General features: G+C 47.0%; 1 protein-coding gene across 1 annotated transcript in view; it reads right to left on the bottom strand.

The window, feature by feature from the left end:
• ntrk2a (neurotrophic tyrosine kinase, receptor, type 2a) overlaps window positions 1-14,391 on the bottom strand; it is a 596,947-nt gene that overhangs the window by 536,810 nt on the left and 45,746 nt on the right. The window lies entirely within an intron of this gene.

The following is a 14,391-nucleotide window of genomic DNA, read 5'->3' on the forward strand; positions in this document are numbered from 1 at the left end:
TAACCAATAAAATGGTCCTCTATACCCAATAACATACGGCCCTGTACCCAATAACATGGGGCTCTATACACAATAACATGAGGCTCTATGCCCAATAACATAGGGCTCTGTATCCAATAACATAGGGTTCTGTATCCAATAACAGGGGGTTCTGTATGAATTAACATGGGGCTCTGTACCCAATAACATGGGTCTCTGTACCCAATAACATGGGGCTCTGTACCAAATAACATTGGGCTATGTGCCTAAGAACTTGGGGCTATGTACCCAATAACATGGGGCTCTGTACCCAATAACATCGGGCTCCGTACCCAATAACGTGGGGCTCCGTACCCAATTTACATTGGACTCCATACCCATTAACATTGGGCTCCATAACCAATAAAATGGTGCTCTCTACCCAATAACATGCAGCTCTGTACCCAATAACATGGAGTTCTGTATCCAATAACATGGGGCTCTCCACCCAATAACATGGGGCCCTGTACCCAATAATATGGGGCTCTGTACCCAATAACATGGTGCTCTGTGCCCAATAACTTGGGGCTATATACCCAATAACATGGGGCTCTGTGCCCAATAACTTGGGGCTCTGTGCCCAATAACATGGGGCTCTGTATCCAATAACACGGGGCTCTGTACCCAATAACATGGAGCTCTATACCCAATAACACGGGGCTCTGTACCCAATAATATGGTGTTCAGTACCCAATAACATGGCGTTCTGTACCCAATAACATTGGGCTCTGTACCCAATAACATGGGTCTCTGTACCGAATATCATTGGGGCTCAGTACCCAATAACATGGCGTTCTGTACCCAATAACATTGGGCTCTGTAACCAATAACATGGGTCTCTGTACCGAATATCATTGGGGCTCTGTACCCAATAACATTGGGCTCTGTACCCAATAACATGGGGCTCTGTACCCAAATAACACGGGGCTCTGTACCCAATAACATAGGGCTCTGTATCCAATAACATGAGGCTCGCTACCCAATAACATGGGGCTCCGTACCCAATAACATGGGGCTCTGTACCCAATAACATGGGTCTCTGTACCCAATAACATGGGGCTCTGTACCAAATAACATTGGGCTATGTGCCTAAGAACTTGGGGCTATGTACCCAATAACATGGGGCTCTGTACCCAATAACATCGGGCTCCGTACCCAATAACGTGGGGCTCCGTACCCAATTTACATTGGACTCCATACCCATTAACATTGGGCTCCATAACCAATAAAATGGTGCTCTCTACCCAATAACATGCAGCTCTGTACCCAATAACATGGAGTTCTGTATCCAATAACATGGGGCTCTCCACCCAATAACATGGGGCCCTGTACCCAATAATATGGGGCTCTGTACCCAATAACATGGTGCTCTGTGCCCAATAACTTGGGGCTATATACCCAATAACATGGGGCTCTGTGCCCAATAACTTGGGGCTCTGTGCCCAATAACATGGGGCTCTGTATCCAATAACACGGGGCTCTGTACCCAATAACATGGAGCTCTATACCCAATAACACGGGGCTCTGTACCCAATAATATGGTGTTCAGTACCCAATAACATGGCGTTCTGTACCCAATAACATTGGGCTCTGTACCCAATAACATGGGTCTCTGTACCGAATATCATTGGGGCTCAGTACCCAATAACATGGCGTTCTGTACCCAATAACATTGGGCTCTGTAACCAATAACATGGGTCTCTGTACCGAATATCATTGGGGCTCTGTACCCAATAACATTGGGCTCTGTACCCAATAACATGGGGCTCTGTACCCAAATAACACGGGGCTCTGTACCCAATAACATTGGGCTCTGTATCCAATAACATGAGGCTCGCTACCCAATAACATGGGGCTCCGTACCCAATAACATGGGGCTCTGTACCCAATAACATGGGGCTCTGTGCCCAATAACATGGGGATCTGTACCCAATAACATGGGGCTCTGTGCCCAATAACATGGGGCTCTGTTCCCAATATCATGGGGCTCTGTACCCAATAACATGGGGCTCTGTGCCCAATAACATGGGGCTCTGTACCCAATAACATGGTGTTCTGTACCCCATAACATAGGTCTCTGTACCCAATAACATGGTGTTCTGTATCTAATAACATGGGGTTCTGCACCCAATAACACGGGGCTCTGTACCCAATAACACGGAGCTCTGTACCCAATAACATTGGGCTCTGTACCCAATAACATGGGGTTCTGCACCCAATAACACGGGGCTCTGTACCCAATAACACGGAGCTCTCTACCCAATTACATGGGTCTCTGTACCCAATAACATGGGGCTCTGTACCCAATAACATGGGGCTCTGTACCCAATACCATTCGGCTATGTGCCTAAGAACGTGGGGCTATGTACCCAATAACATGGGGCTCTGTACCCAATAACATCGGGCTCCGTCCCCAATAATATTGGGCACCGTACCCAATAACATGGGGCACCGTACCCAATGACATGGGGCACCGTACCCAATGAAATGGGGCTCCATACTCAATAACATTGGGCTCCGTAACCAATAAAATGGTGCTCTCTACCCAATAACATGGGGCTCTCTACCCAATAACATGCTGCCCTGTACCCAATAACATGGGGCTCTATACCCAATAACATGAGGCTCTGTACCCAATAACATAGGGCTCTGTAACCAATAACATAGGGTTCTGTATCCAATAACATGGGGTTCTGTACCGAATAACATGGGGCTCTGTATCCAATAACACGGGGCTCTGTACCCAATAACATGGAGCTCTATACCCAATAACACGGGGCTCTGTACCCAATAATATGGTGTTCAGTACCCAATAACATGGCGTTCTGTACCCAATAACATTGGGCTCTGTACCCAATAACATGGGTCTCTGTACCGAATATCATTGGGGCTCAGTACCCAATAACATGGCGTTCTGTACCCAATAACATTGGGCTCTGTAACCAATAACATGGGTCTCTGTACCGAATATCATTGGGGCTCTGTACCCAATAACATTGGGCTCTGTACCCAATAACATGGGGCTCTGTACCCAAATAACACGGGGCTCTGTACCCAATAACATTGGGCTCTGTATCCAATAACATGAGGCTCGCTACCCAATAACATGGGGCTCCGTACCCAATAACATGGGGCTCTGTACCCAATAACATGGGGCTCTGTGCCCAATAACATGGGGATCTGTACCCAATAACATGGGGCTCTGTGCCCAATAACATGGGGCTCTGTTCCCAATATCATGGGGCTCTGTACCCAATAACATGGGGCTCTGTGCCCAATAACATGGGGCTCTGTACCCAATAACATGGTGTTCTGTACCCCATAACATAGGTCTCTGTACCCAATAACATGGTGTTCTGTATCTAATAACATGGGGTTCTGCACCCAATAACACGGGGCTCTGTACCCAATAACACGGAGCTCTGTACCCAATAACATTGGGCTCTGTACCCAATAACATGGGGTTCTGCACCCAATAACACGGGGCTCTGTACCCAATAACACGGAGCTCTCTACCCAATTACATGGGTCTCTGTAGCCAATAACATGGGGCTCTGTACCCAATAACATGGGGCTCTGTACCCAATACCATTCGGCTATGTGCCTAAGAACGTGGGGCTATGTACCCAATAACATGGGGCTCTGTACCCAATAACATCGGGCTCCGTCCCCAATAATATTGGGCACCGTACCCAATAACATGGGGCACCGTACCCAATGACATGGGGCACCGTACCCAATGAAATGGGGCTCCATACTCAATAACATTGGGCTCCGTAACCAATAAAATGGTGCTCTCTACCCAATAACATGGGGCTCTCTACCCAATAACATGCTGCCCTGTACCCAATAACATGGGGCTCTATACCCAATAACATGAGGCTCTGTACCCAATAACATAGGGCTCTGTAACCAATAACATAGGGTTCTGTATCCAATAACATGGGGTTCTGTACGAATTAACATTGGGCTCTGTACCCAATAACATGGGGCTCTGTACCCAATAACATGGGGCCCTGTACCCAATAACATGGGGCTCTTTACCCAATAACATGGGGCTCTGTACCCAATATCATGAGGCTCTGTACCCAATAACATGGGGCTCTTTACCCAATAACTTGAGGCTCTGTACCCAATAAAATGAGACTCTGTACAAATAACATGAGGCTCTGTACCCAATAACATGGGGTTCTGTACCCAATAACATGGTGCTCTGTGCCCAATAACATGGGGCTATATACCCAATAACACGGGGCTCTGTACCCAATAACATTGGGCTCTGTACCCAATAACATGAGGCTCGCAATCCCAATAACTTGGGGCTCTATACCCAATAACATGGGGCTCTGTGCCCAATAACATGGGGCTCTGTGCCCAATAATATGGGGCTCTGTACCCAATAACATGGGGCTCTGTACCCAATAACATGGTGTTCTGTACCCCTTAACATGGGTCTCTGTACCCAATAACATGGCATTCTGTATCTAATAACATGGGGTTCTGTACCCAATAGCACGGGCTCTGTACCCAATAACACGGGGCTCTGTACCCAATAACATGGGGCTCTGTACTCAATAACATGGGGCTCTGTAAACAGCAACATTGGGCTCTGTACCCAATAACATGGGGCTCTGTACCCAATAACATGGGGCTCCGTACCCAATAACATGGGGCTCTGTACCCAATAACATGGGTCTCTGTACACAATAACATGGGGCTCTGTACCCAATAACATGGTGTTCTGTACCCCTTAACATGGGTCTCTGTACCCAATAACATGGCATTCTGTATCTAATAACATGGGGTTCTGTACCCAATAACACGGGCTCTGTACCCAATAACATGGGGCTCTGTACCCAATAACATGGGGCTCTGTAAACAGCAACATTTGGCTCTGTACCCAATAACATGGGGCTCCGTACCCAATAACATGGGGCTCTGTGCCCAATAACATGGGTCTCTGTACCCAATTACACGGGGCTCTGTACCCAATAACATGGGTCTATGTACCCAATAACATGGGGCTCTGAACCCAATAACATGGGGCTCTGTGCTCAATAACATGGGGCTCTGTATCCAATAACATTGGGCTCTGTACCCAATAACATGGGGCTCTGTACCCTATAACATGGGGCTCTGTACCCAATAACACGGGGCACTGTAGCCAATAACATTGGGCTCTGTACGCAATAATATGGGGCTCTGTACCCACTAACATGGGGCTCTGTAGCCAATAATATCGGACTCCGTACCCAATAACATTGGGCTCTGTACCCAATAACATGGGGCACAGTACTCAATAATGGGGCTCCATACCCAATAACATTGGACTCCGTACCCATTAACATTGGGCTCCGTAACCAATAAAATGGTGCTCTCCACCCAAAAATATGGGGCTCTGTATCCAATAACATGGGGTTCTGCACGAATTAACATTGGGCTCTATACCCAATAACATGGGTCTCTGTACCCAATAACATGGGGCTCTGTACCCAATAACATGGGGCTCTGTACCCAATAACATTGTCTATGTGCCTAAGAACTTGGGGCTATGTACCCAATAACATGGGGCCCTGTACCCAACAACATCGGGCTCCGTACCCAAAATATTGGACTCCGTACCCAATAACATGGTGCTCCATACCCAATAACATGAGGCTACGTACCCAATTTACATTGGACTACATACCCATTAACATTGGGCTCCGTAACTAATAAAATGGTGCTCGCTACCCAATAACATTGGGCTCTGTACCCAATAACATGGGGTTCTGTGCCCAATAACATGGGGCTCTGTACCCAATTACATGGGGCTCTGTGCCCAATAACTTGGGGCTATATACCAAATAACATGGGGCTCTATACCCAATAACATGAGGCTCTGTACCCAATAACATAGGGCTCTGTAACCAATAACATAGGGTTCTGTATCCAATAACATGGGGTTCTGTACGAATTAACATTGGGCTCTGTACCCAATAACACGGAGCTCTGTACCCAATAACATGGGGCTCTGTACCCAATAACATGGGGCTCTGTACCCAATAACACGGGGTTCTATATCCAATAACATGGAGTTCTGTGCGCATTAACTTGGGCTCTGTACCCAATTACATGGGTCTCTGTACCCAATAACATGGGGCTCTGTACCCAATACCATTCGGCTATGTGCATAAGAACGTGGGGCTATGTACCCAATAACATGGGGCTCTGTACCCAATAACATCGGGCTCCGTCCCCAATAATATTGGGCACCATACCCAATAACATGGGGCACCGTACCCAATGACATGGGGCACCATACCCAATAAAATGGGGCTCCATACTCAATAACATTGGGCTCCGTAACCAATAAAATGGTGCTCTCTACCCAATAACATGGGGCTCTCTACCCAATAACATGCTGCCCTGTACCCAATAACATGGGGCTCTATACCCAATAACATGAGGCTCTGTACCCAATAACATAGGGTTCTGTATCCAATAACATGGGGTTCTGTACGAATTAACATTGGGCTCTGTACCCAATAACATGGGGCTCTGTACCCAATAACATGGGGCTCTGTACCCAATAACATAGGGTTCTGTATCCAATAACTTGGGGTTCTGTACGAATTAACATTGGGCTCTGTACCCAATAACATGGGGCTCTGTACCCAATAACATGGGGCTCTGTACCCAATAACATGGGGCTCTTTACCCAATAACATGGGGCTCTGTACCCAATATCATGAGGCTCTGTACCCAATAACATGGGGCTCTTTACCCAATAACTTGAGGCTCTGTACCCAATAAAATGAGACTCTGTACCCAATAACATAGGGTTCTGTATCCAATAACATGGGGTTCTGTACGAATTAACATTGGGCTCTGTACCCAATAACATGGGGCTCTGTACCCAATAACATGGGGCTCTGTACCCAATACCATTCGGCTATGTGCCTAAGAACGTGGGGCTATGTACCCAATAACATGGGGCTCTGTACCCAATAACATCGGGCTCCGTCCCCAATAATATTGGGCACCGTACCCAATAACATGGGGCACCGTACCCAATGACATGGGGCACCGTACCCAATGAAATGGGGCTCCATACTCAATAACATTGGGCTCCGTAACCAATAAAATGGTGCTCTCTACCCAATAACATGGGGCTCTCTACCCAATAACATGCTGCCCTGTACCCAATAACATGGGGCTCTATACCCAATAACATGAGGCTCTGTACCCAATAACATTGGGTTCTGTATCCAATAACATGGGGTTCTGTACGAATTAACATTGGGCTCTGTACCCAGTAACATGGGGCTCTGTACCCAATAACATGGGGCTCTGTACCCAATAACATGGGGCTCTTTACCCAATAACATGGGGCTCTGTACCCAATATCATGAGGCTCTGTACCCAATAACATGGGGCTCTTTACCCAATAACTTGAGGCTCTGTACCCAATAAAATGAGACTCTGTACCAACAACATGAGGCTCTGTACCCAATAACATGGGGTTCTGTACCCAATAACATGGTGCTCTGTGCCCAATAACATGGGGCTATATACCCAATAACACGGGGCTCTGTACCCAATAACATTGTGCTCTGTACCCAATAACATGAGGCTCGCAATCCCAATAACTTGGGGCTCTATACCCAATAACATGGGGCTCTGTGCCCAATAACATGGGGCTCTGTACCCAATAACATGGGGCTCTGTGCCCAATAATATGGGGCTCTGTACCCAATAACATGCGGCTCTGTACCCAATAACATGGTGTTCTGTACCCCTTAACATGGGTCTCTGTACCCAATAACATGGCATTCTGTATCTAATAACATGGGGTTCTGTACCCAATAACACGGGCTCTGTACCCAATAACACGGGGCTCTGTACCCAATAACATGGGGCTCTGTACTCAATAACATGGGGCTCTGTAAACAGCAACATTGGGCTCTGTACCCAATAACATGGGGCTCTGTACCCAATAACATGGGGCTCCGTACCCAATAACATGGGGCTCTGTACCCAATAACATGGGTCTCTGTACACAATAACATGGGGCTCTGTACCCAATAACATGGTGTTCTGTACCCCTTAACATGGGTCTCTGTACCCAATAACATGGCATTCTGTATCTAATAACATGGGGTTCTGTACCCAATAACACGGGCTCTGTACCCAATAACATGGGGCTCTGTACCCAATAACATGAGGCTCTGTAAACAGCAACATTTGGCTCTGTACCCAATAACATGGGGCTCTATACCCAATAACATGGAGCTCTGTACGCAATAACATGGGGCTCTGTACCCACTAACATGGGGCTCTGTACCCAATAACATGGGGCTCTGTACCCAATAACATGGGGCTCTGTACCCAAAAACACGGGGCACTGTACCCAATAACATGGGGTTCCCTATCAATTAACATGGGGCTCCATACCCAATAACATTGCACTCCATATCCATTAACATTGGGCTCTGTACCCAACAACATGGTGCTCTGTACCCAATAACATGGGGCTCTATACCCAATAACATGAGGCTCTGTACCCAATAACATTGGGTTCTGTATCCAATAACATGGGGTTCTGTACGAATTAACATTGGGCTCTGTACCCAATAACATGGGGCTATATACCCAATAACACGGGGCTCTGTACCCAATAACATTGTGCTCTGTACCCAATAACATGAGGCTCGCAATCCCAATAACTTGGGGCTCTATACCCAATAACATGGGGCTCTGTGCCCAATAACATGGGGCTCTGTACCCAATAACATGGGGCTCTGTGCCCAATAATATGGGGCTCTGTACCCAATAACATGCGGCTCTGTACCCAATAACATGGTGTTCTGTACCCCTTAACATGGGTCTCTGTACCCAATAACATGGCATTCTGTATCTAATAACATGGGGTTCTGTACCCAATAACACGGGCTCTGTACCCAATAACACGGGGCTCTGTACCCAATAACATGGGGCTCTGTACTCAATAACATGGGGCTCTGTAAACAGCAACATTGGGCTCTGTACCCAATAACATGGGGCTCTGTACCCAATAACATGGGGCTCCGTACCCAATAACATGGGGCTCTGTACCCAATAACATGGGGCTCTATACCCAATAACATGGAGCTCTGTACCCAATAACATGGGGCTCTGTACCCAATAACATGGGGCTCTGTACCCAATAACACGGGGCACTGTAACCAATAACATTGGGCTCTGTACGCAATAACATGGGGCTCTGTACCCACTAACATGGGGCTCTGTACCCAATAACATGGGGCTCTGTACCCAATAACATGGGGCTCTGTACCCAAAAACACGGGGCACTGTACCCAATAACATGGGGTTCCCTATCAATTAACATGGGGCTCCATACCCAATAACATTGCACTCCATATCCATTAACATTGGGCTCTGTACCCAACAACATGGTGCTCTGTGCCCAATAACATGGGGCTATATACCCAATAACACGGGGCTCTGTACCCAATAACATTGGGCTCTGTATCCAATAACATGAGGCTCGCAATCCCAATAACTTGGGGCTCTATACCCAATAACATGCGGCTCTGTGCCCAATAACATGGGGCTCTGTACCCAATAACATGGGGCTCTGTACCCAATAACATGGTGTTCTGTACCCCTTAACATGGGTCTCTGTACCCCTTAACATGGCATTCTGTATCTAATAACATGGGGTTCTGTACCCAATAACACGGGCTCTGTACCCAATAACACGGGGCTCTGTACCCAATAACATGGGGCTCTGTACTCAATAACATGGGGCTCTGTATCCAATAACATTGGGCTCTGTATCCAATAACATTGGGCTCTGTAACCAATAACATGGGGCTCTATACCCAATAACATGGGGCTCTGTACCCAATAATGCGGGGCTCTGTACCCAATAACATGGGGCTCTGTAGCCAATAATATCGGACTCCGTACCCAATAACATTGGGCTCTGTACCCAATAACATGGGGCACAGTACCCAATAACATGGGGCTCCATACCCAATAACATTGGACTCCGTACCCATTAACATTGGGCTCCGTAACCAATAAAATGGTGCTCTCTACCCAAAAATATGGGGCTCTGTATCCAATAACATGGGGTTCTGCACGAATTAACATTGGGCTCTATACCCAATAACATGGGTCTCTGTACCCAATAACATGGGGCTCTGTACCCAATAACATGGGGCTCTGTACCCAATAACATTGGGCTATGTGCCTAAGAACTTGGGGCTATGTACCCAATAACATGGGGCCCTGTACCCAACAACATCGGGCTCCGTACCCAAAATATTGAGCTCCGTACCCAATAACATGGTGCTCCATACCCAATAACATGAGGCTACGTACCCAATTTACATTGGACTACATACCCATTAACATTGGGCTCCGTAACTAATAAAATGGTGCTCGCTACCCAATAACATTGGGCTCTGTACCCAATAACATGGGGTTCTGTGCCCAATAACATGGGGCTCTGTACTCAATAACATGGGGCTCTGTGCCCAATAACATGGGGCTGTGTACCCAATAACATTGGGCTCTGTACCCAATAACATGGCGTTCTGTACCCATTAACATGGGGTTCTGTACCCATTAACATTGGGCTCTGTTCCCAATATCATGGGTCTCTGTATCGAATAACATGGAGCTCTGTATCCAATAACATGGGTTTCTTTACCCATTAACATTGGGCTCTGTTCCCAATAACATGGGGCTCTGTACCCAATAACATCGGGCTCCGTACCCAATAACATTGGGCTCTGTACCCAATAACATGGGGCACCGTACCCAATAACATGGGGCTCCATACCCAATAACATTGGGCTCCATAACCAATAAAATGGTCCTCTATACCCAATAACATACGGCCCTGTACCCAATAACATGGGGCTCTATACACAATAACATGAGGCTCTATGCCCAATAACATAGGGCTCTGTATCCAATAACATAGGGTTCTGTATCCAATAACAGGGGGTTCTGTATGAATTAACATGGGGCTCTGTACCCAATAACATGGGTCTCTGTACCCAATAACATGGGGCTCTGTACCAAATAACATTGGGCTATGTGCCTAAGAACTTGGGGCTATGTACCCAATAACATGGGGCTCTGTACCCAATAACATCGGGCTCCGTACCCAATAACGTGGGGCTCCGTACCCAATTTACATTGGACTCCATACCCATTAACATTGGGCTCCATAACCAATAAAATGGTGCTCTCTACCCAATAACATGCAGCTCTGTACCCAATAACATGGAGTTCTGTATCCAATAACATGGGGCTCACCACCCAATAACATGGGGCCCTGTACCCAATAACATGGGGCTCTGTACCCAATAACATGGTGCTCTGTGCCCAATAACTTGGGGCTATATACCCAATAACATAGGGCTCTGTGCCCAATAGCTTGGGGCTCTGTGCCCAATAACATGGGGCTCTGTACCCAATAACACGGGGCTCTGTGCCCAATAACACGGGGCTCTGTGCCCAATAACATGGGGCTCTGTATCCAATAACACGGGGCTCTGTACCCAATAACATGGAGCTCTATATCCAATAACACGGGGCTCTGTACCTAATAACATGGTGTTCAGTACCCAATAACATGGCGTTCTGTACCCAATAACATTGGGCTCTGTACCCAATAACATGGGTCTCTACCGAATATCATTGGGGCTCAGTACCCAATAACATGGCGTTCTGTATCCAATAACATTGGGCTCTGTACCCAATAACATGGGTCTCTGTATCGAATATCATTGGGGCTCTGTACCCAATAACATTGGGCTCTGTACCCAATAACATGGGGCTCTGTACCCAATAACATGGGGCTCTGTACCCAAATAACACGGGGCTCTGTACCCAATAACATTGGGCTCTGTATCCAATAACATGAGGCTCGCTACCCAATAACATGGGGCTCTGTACCCAATAACATTGGGCTCAGTACCCAATAACATGGGGCTCTGTACCCAATAACATGGGGCTCTGTGCCCAATAACATGGGGCTCTGTACCCAATAACATGGGGCTCTGTGCCCAATAACATGAGGCTCTGTTCCCAATATCATGGGGCTCTGTACCCAATAACATGGGGCTCTGTGCCCAATAACATGGGGCTCTGTACCCAATAACATGGTGTTCTGTACCCCATAAGATAGGTCTCTGTACCCAATAACATGGTGTTCTGTATCTAATAACATGGGTTTCTGCACCCAATAACACGGGGCTCTGTACCCAATAACACGGAGCTCTGTACCCAATAACATTGGGCTCTGTACCCAATAACATGGGGCTCTGTACCCAATAACACGGGGTTCTATATCCAATAACATGGAGTTCTGTGCGCATTGACATTGGGCTCTGTACCCAATTACATGGGTCTCTGTACCCAATAACATGGGTTGCTCTGTACCCAATAACATGGGGCTCTGTACCCAATACCATTCGGCTATGTGCCTAAGAACGTGGGGCTATGTCCCCAATAACATGGGGCTCTGTACCCAATAACATCGGGCTCCGTCTCCAATAATATTGGGCACCGTACCCAATAACATGGGGCACCGTACACAATGACATGGGGCACCGTACCCAATGACATGGGGCTCCATACTCAATAACATTGGGTTCCGTAACCAATAAAATAGTGCTCTGTAACCAATAACATAGGGTTCTGTATCCAATAACATGGGGTTCTGTACGAATTAACATTGTGGTCTGTACCCAATAACATGGGGCTCTGTACCCAATAACATGGGGCTCTGTACCCAATAACATGGGGCTCTTTACTCAATAACATGGGGTTCTGTACCCAATATCATGAGGCTCTGTACCCAATAACATGAGGCTCTTTACCCAATAACTTGAGGCTCTGTACCCAATAACATGAGACTCTGTATCCAATAACATGGGGTTCTGTACGAATTAACATTGGGGTCTGTACCCAATAACATGGGGTTCTGTACCCAATAACACGGGCTGTGTACCCAATAACACAGGGCTCTGTACCCAATAACATGGGGCTCTGTACTCAATAACATGGGGCTCTGTAAACAGCAACATTGGGCTCTGTACCCAATAACATGGGGCTCTGTACCCAATAACATGGGGCTCCGTACCCAATAACATGGAGCTCTGTACCCAATAACATGGGTCTCTGTACACAATAACATGGGGCTCTGTACCCAATAACATGGTGTTCTGTACCCCTTAACATGGGTCTCTGTACCCAATAACATGGCATTCTGTATCTAATAACATGGGGTTCTGTACCCAATAACACGGGCTCTGTACCCAATAACATGGGGCTCTGTACCCAATAACATGGGGCTCTGTAAACAGCAACATTTGGCTCTGTACCCAATAACATGGGGCTCTGTACCCAATAACATGGGGCTCTGTGCCCAATAACATGGGTCTCTGTACCCAATTACACGGGGCTCTGTACCCAAAAACATGGGTCTATGTACCCAATAACATGGGGCTCTATACCCAATAACATGGAGCTCTCTACCCAATAACATGGGGCTCTGTACCCAATAACATTGGGCTCAGTACCCAATAACATGGGGCTCCGTACCCAATAACATGGGGCTCTGTACCCAATAACATGGGGCTCTGTGCCCAATAACATGGGGCTCTGTACCCAATAACATGGGGCTCTGTACCCAATAACATGGTGTTCTGTACCCCATAACATGGGTCTCTGTACCTAATAACATGGCGTTCTGTATCTAATAACATGGGGTTCTGCACCCAATAACACGGGGCTCTGTACCCAATAACACGGAGCTCTGTACCCAATAACCTTGGGCTCTGTACCCAATAACATGGTGCTCTGTACCCAATAACATGGGGCTCTGTACCCAATACCATTCGGCTATGTGCCTAAGAACGTGGGGCTATGTACCCAATAACATGGGGCTCTGTACCCAATACTATTAAGCTCTGTACCCAATAACATGGGGCTCCGTACCCAATAACATGGGGCTCAATACCCAATAACATGGTGCTCTCTAAACAGTAACATTGGGCTCTGTACCCAATAACATGGGGCTCTTTACCCAATAACATGGGGCTCTGTAAACAGCAACATTGGGCTCTGTACCCAATAACATGGGGCTCCGTAACCAATAACATGGGGCTCTGTACCCAATAACATGGGTCTCTGTACCCAATTACCCGGGGCTCTGTACCCAATAACATGGGTCTATGTACCCAATAACATGGGGCTCTATACCCAATAACATAGAGCTCTGTACCCAATAACATGGGGCTCTGTACCCAATAACTTGGTGACTGTACCCAATAGCAATGGCCTTAGTGATTCTTCATAGTTACCCCT

This window comes from Pristiophorus japonicus, chromosome 1 (assembly GCF_044704955.1).
Source record: "Pristiophorus japonicus isolate sPriJap1 chromosome 1, sPriJap1.hap1, whole genome shotgun sequence".
NCBI lineage: Eukaryota > Metazoa > Chordata > Chondrichthyes > Pristiophoridae > Pristiophorus > Pristiophorus japonicus.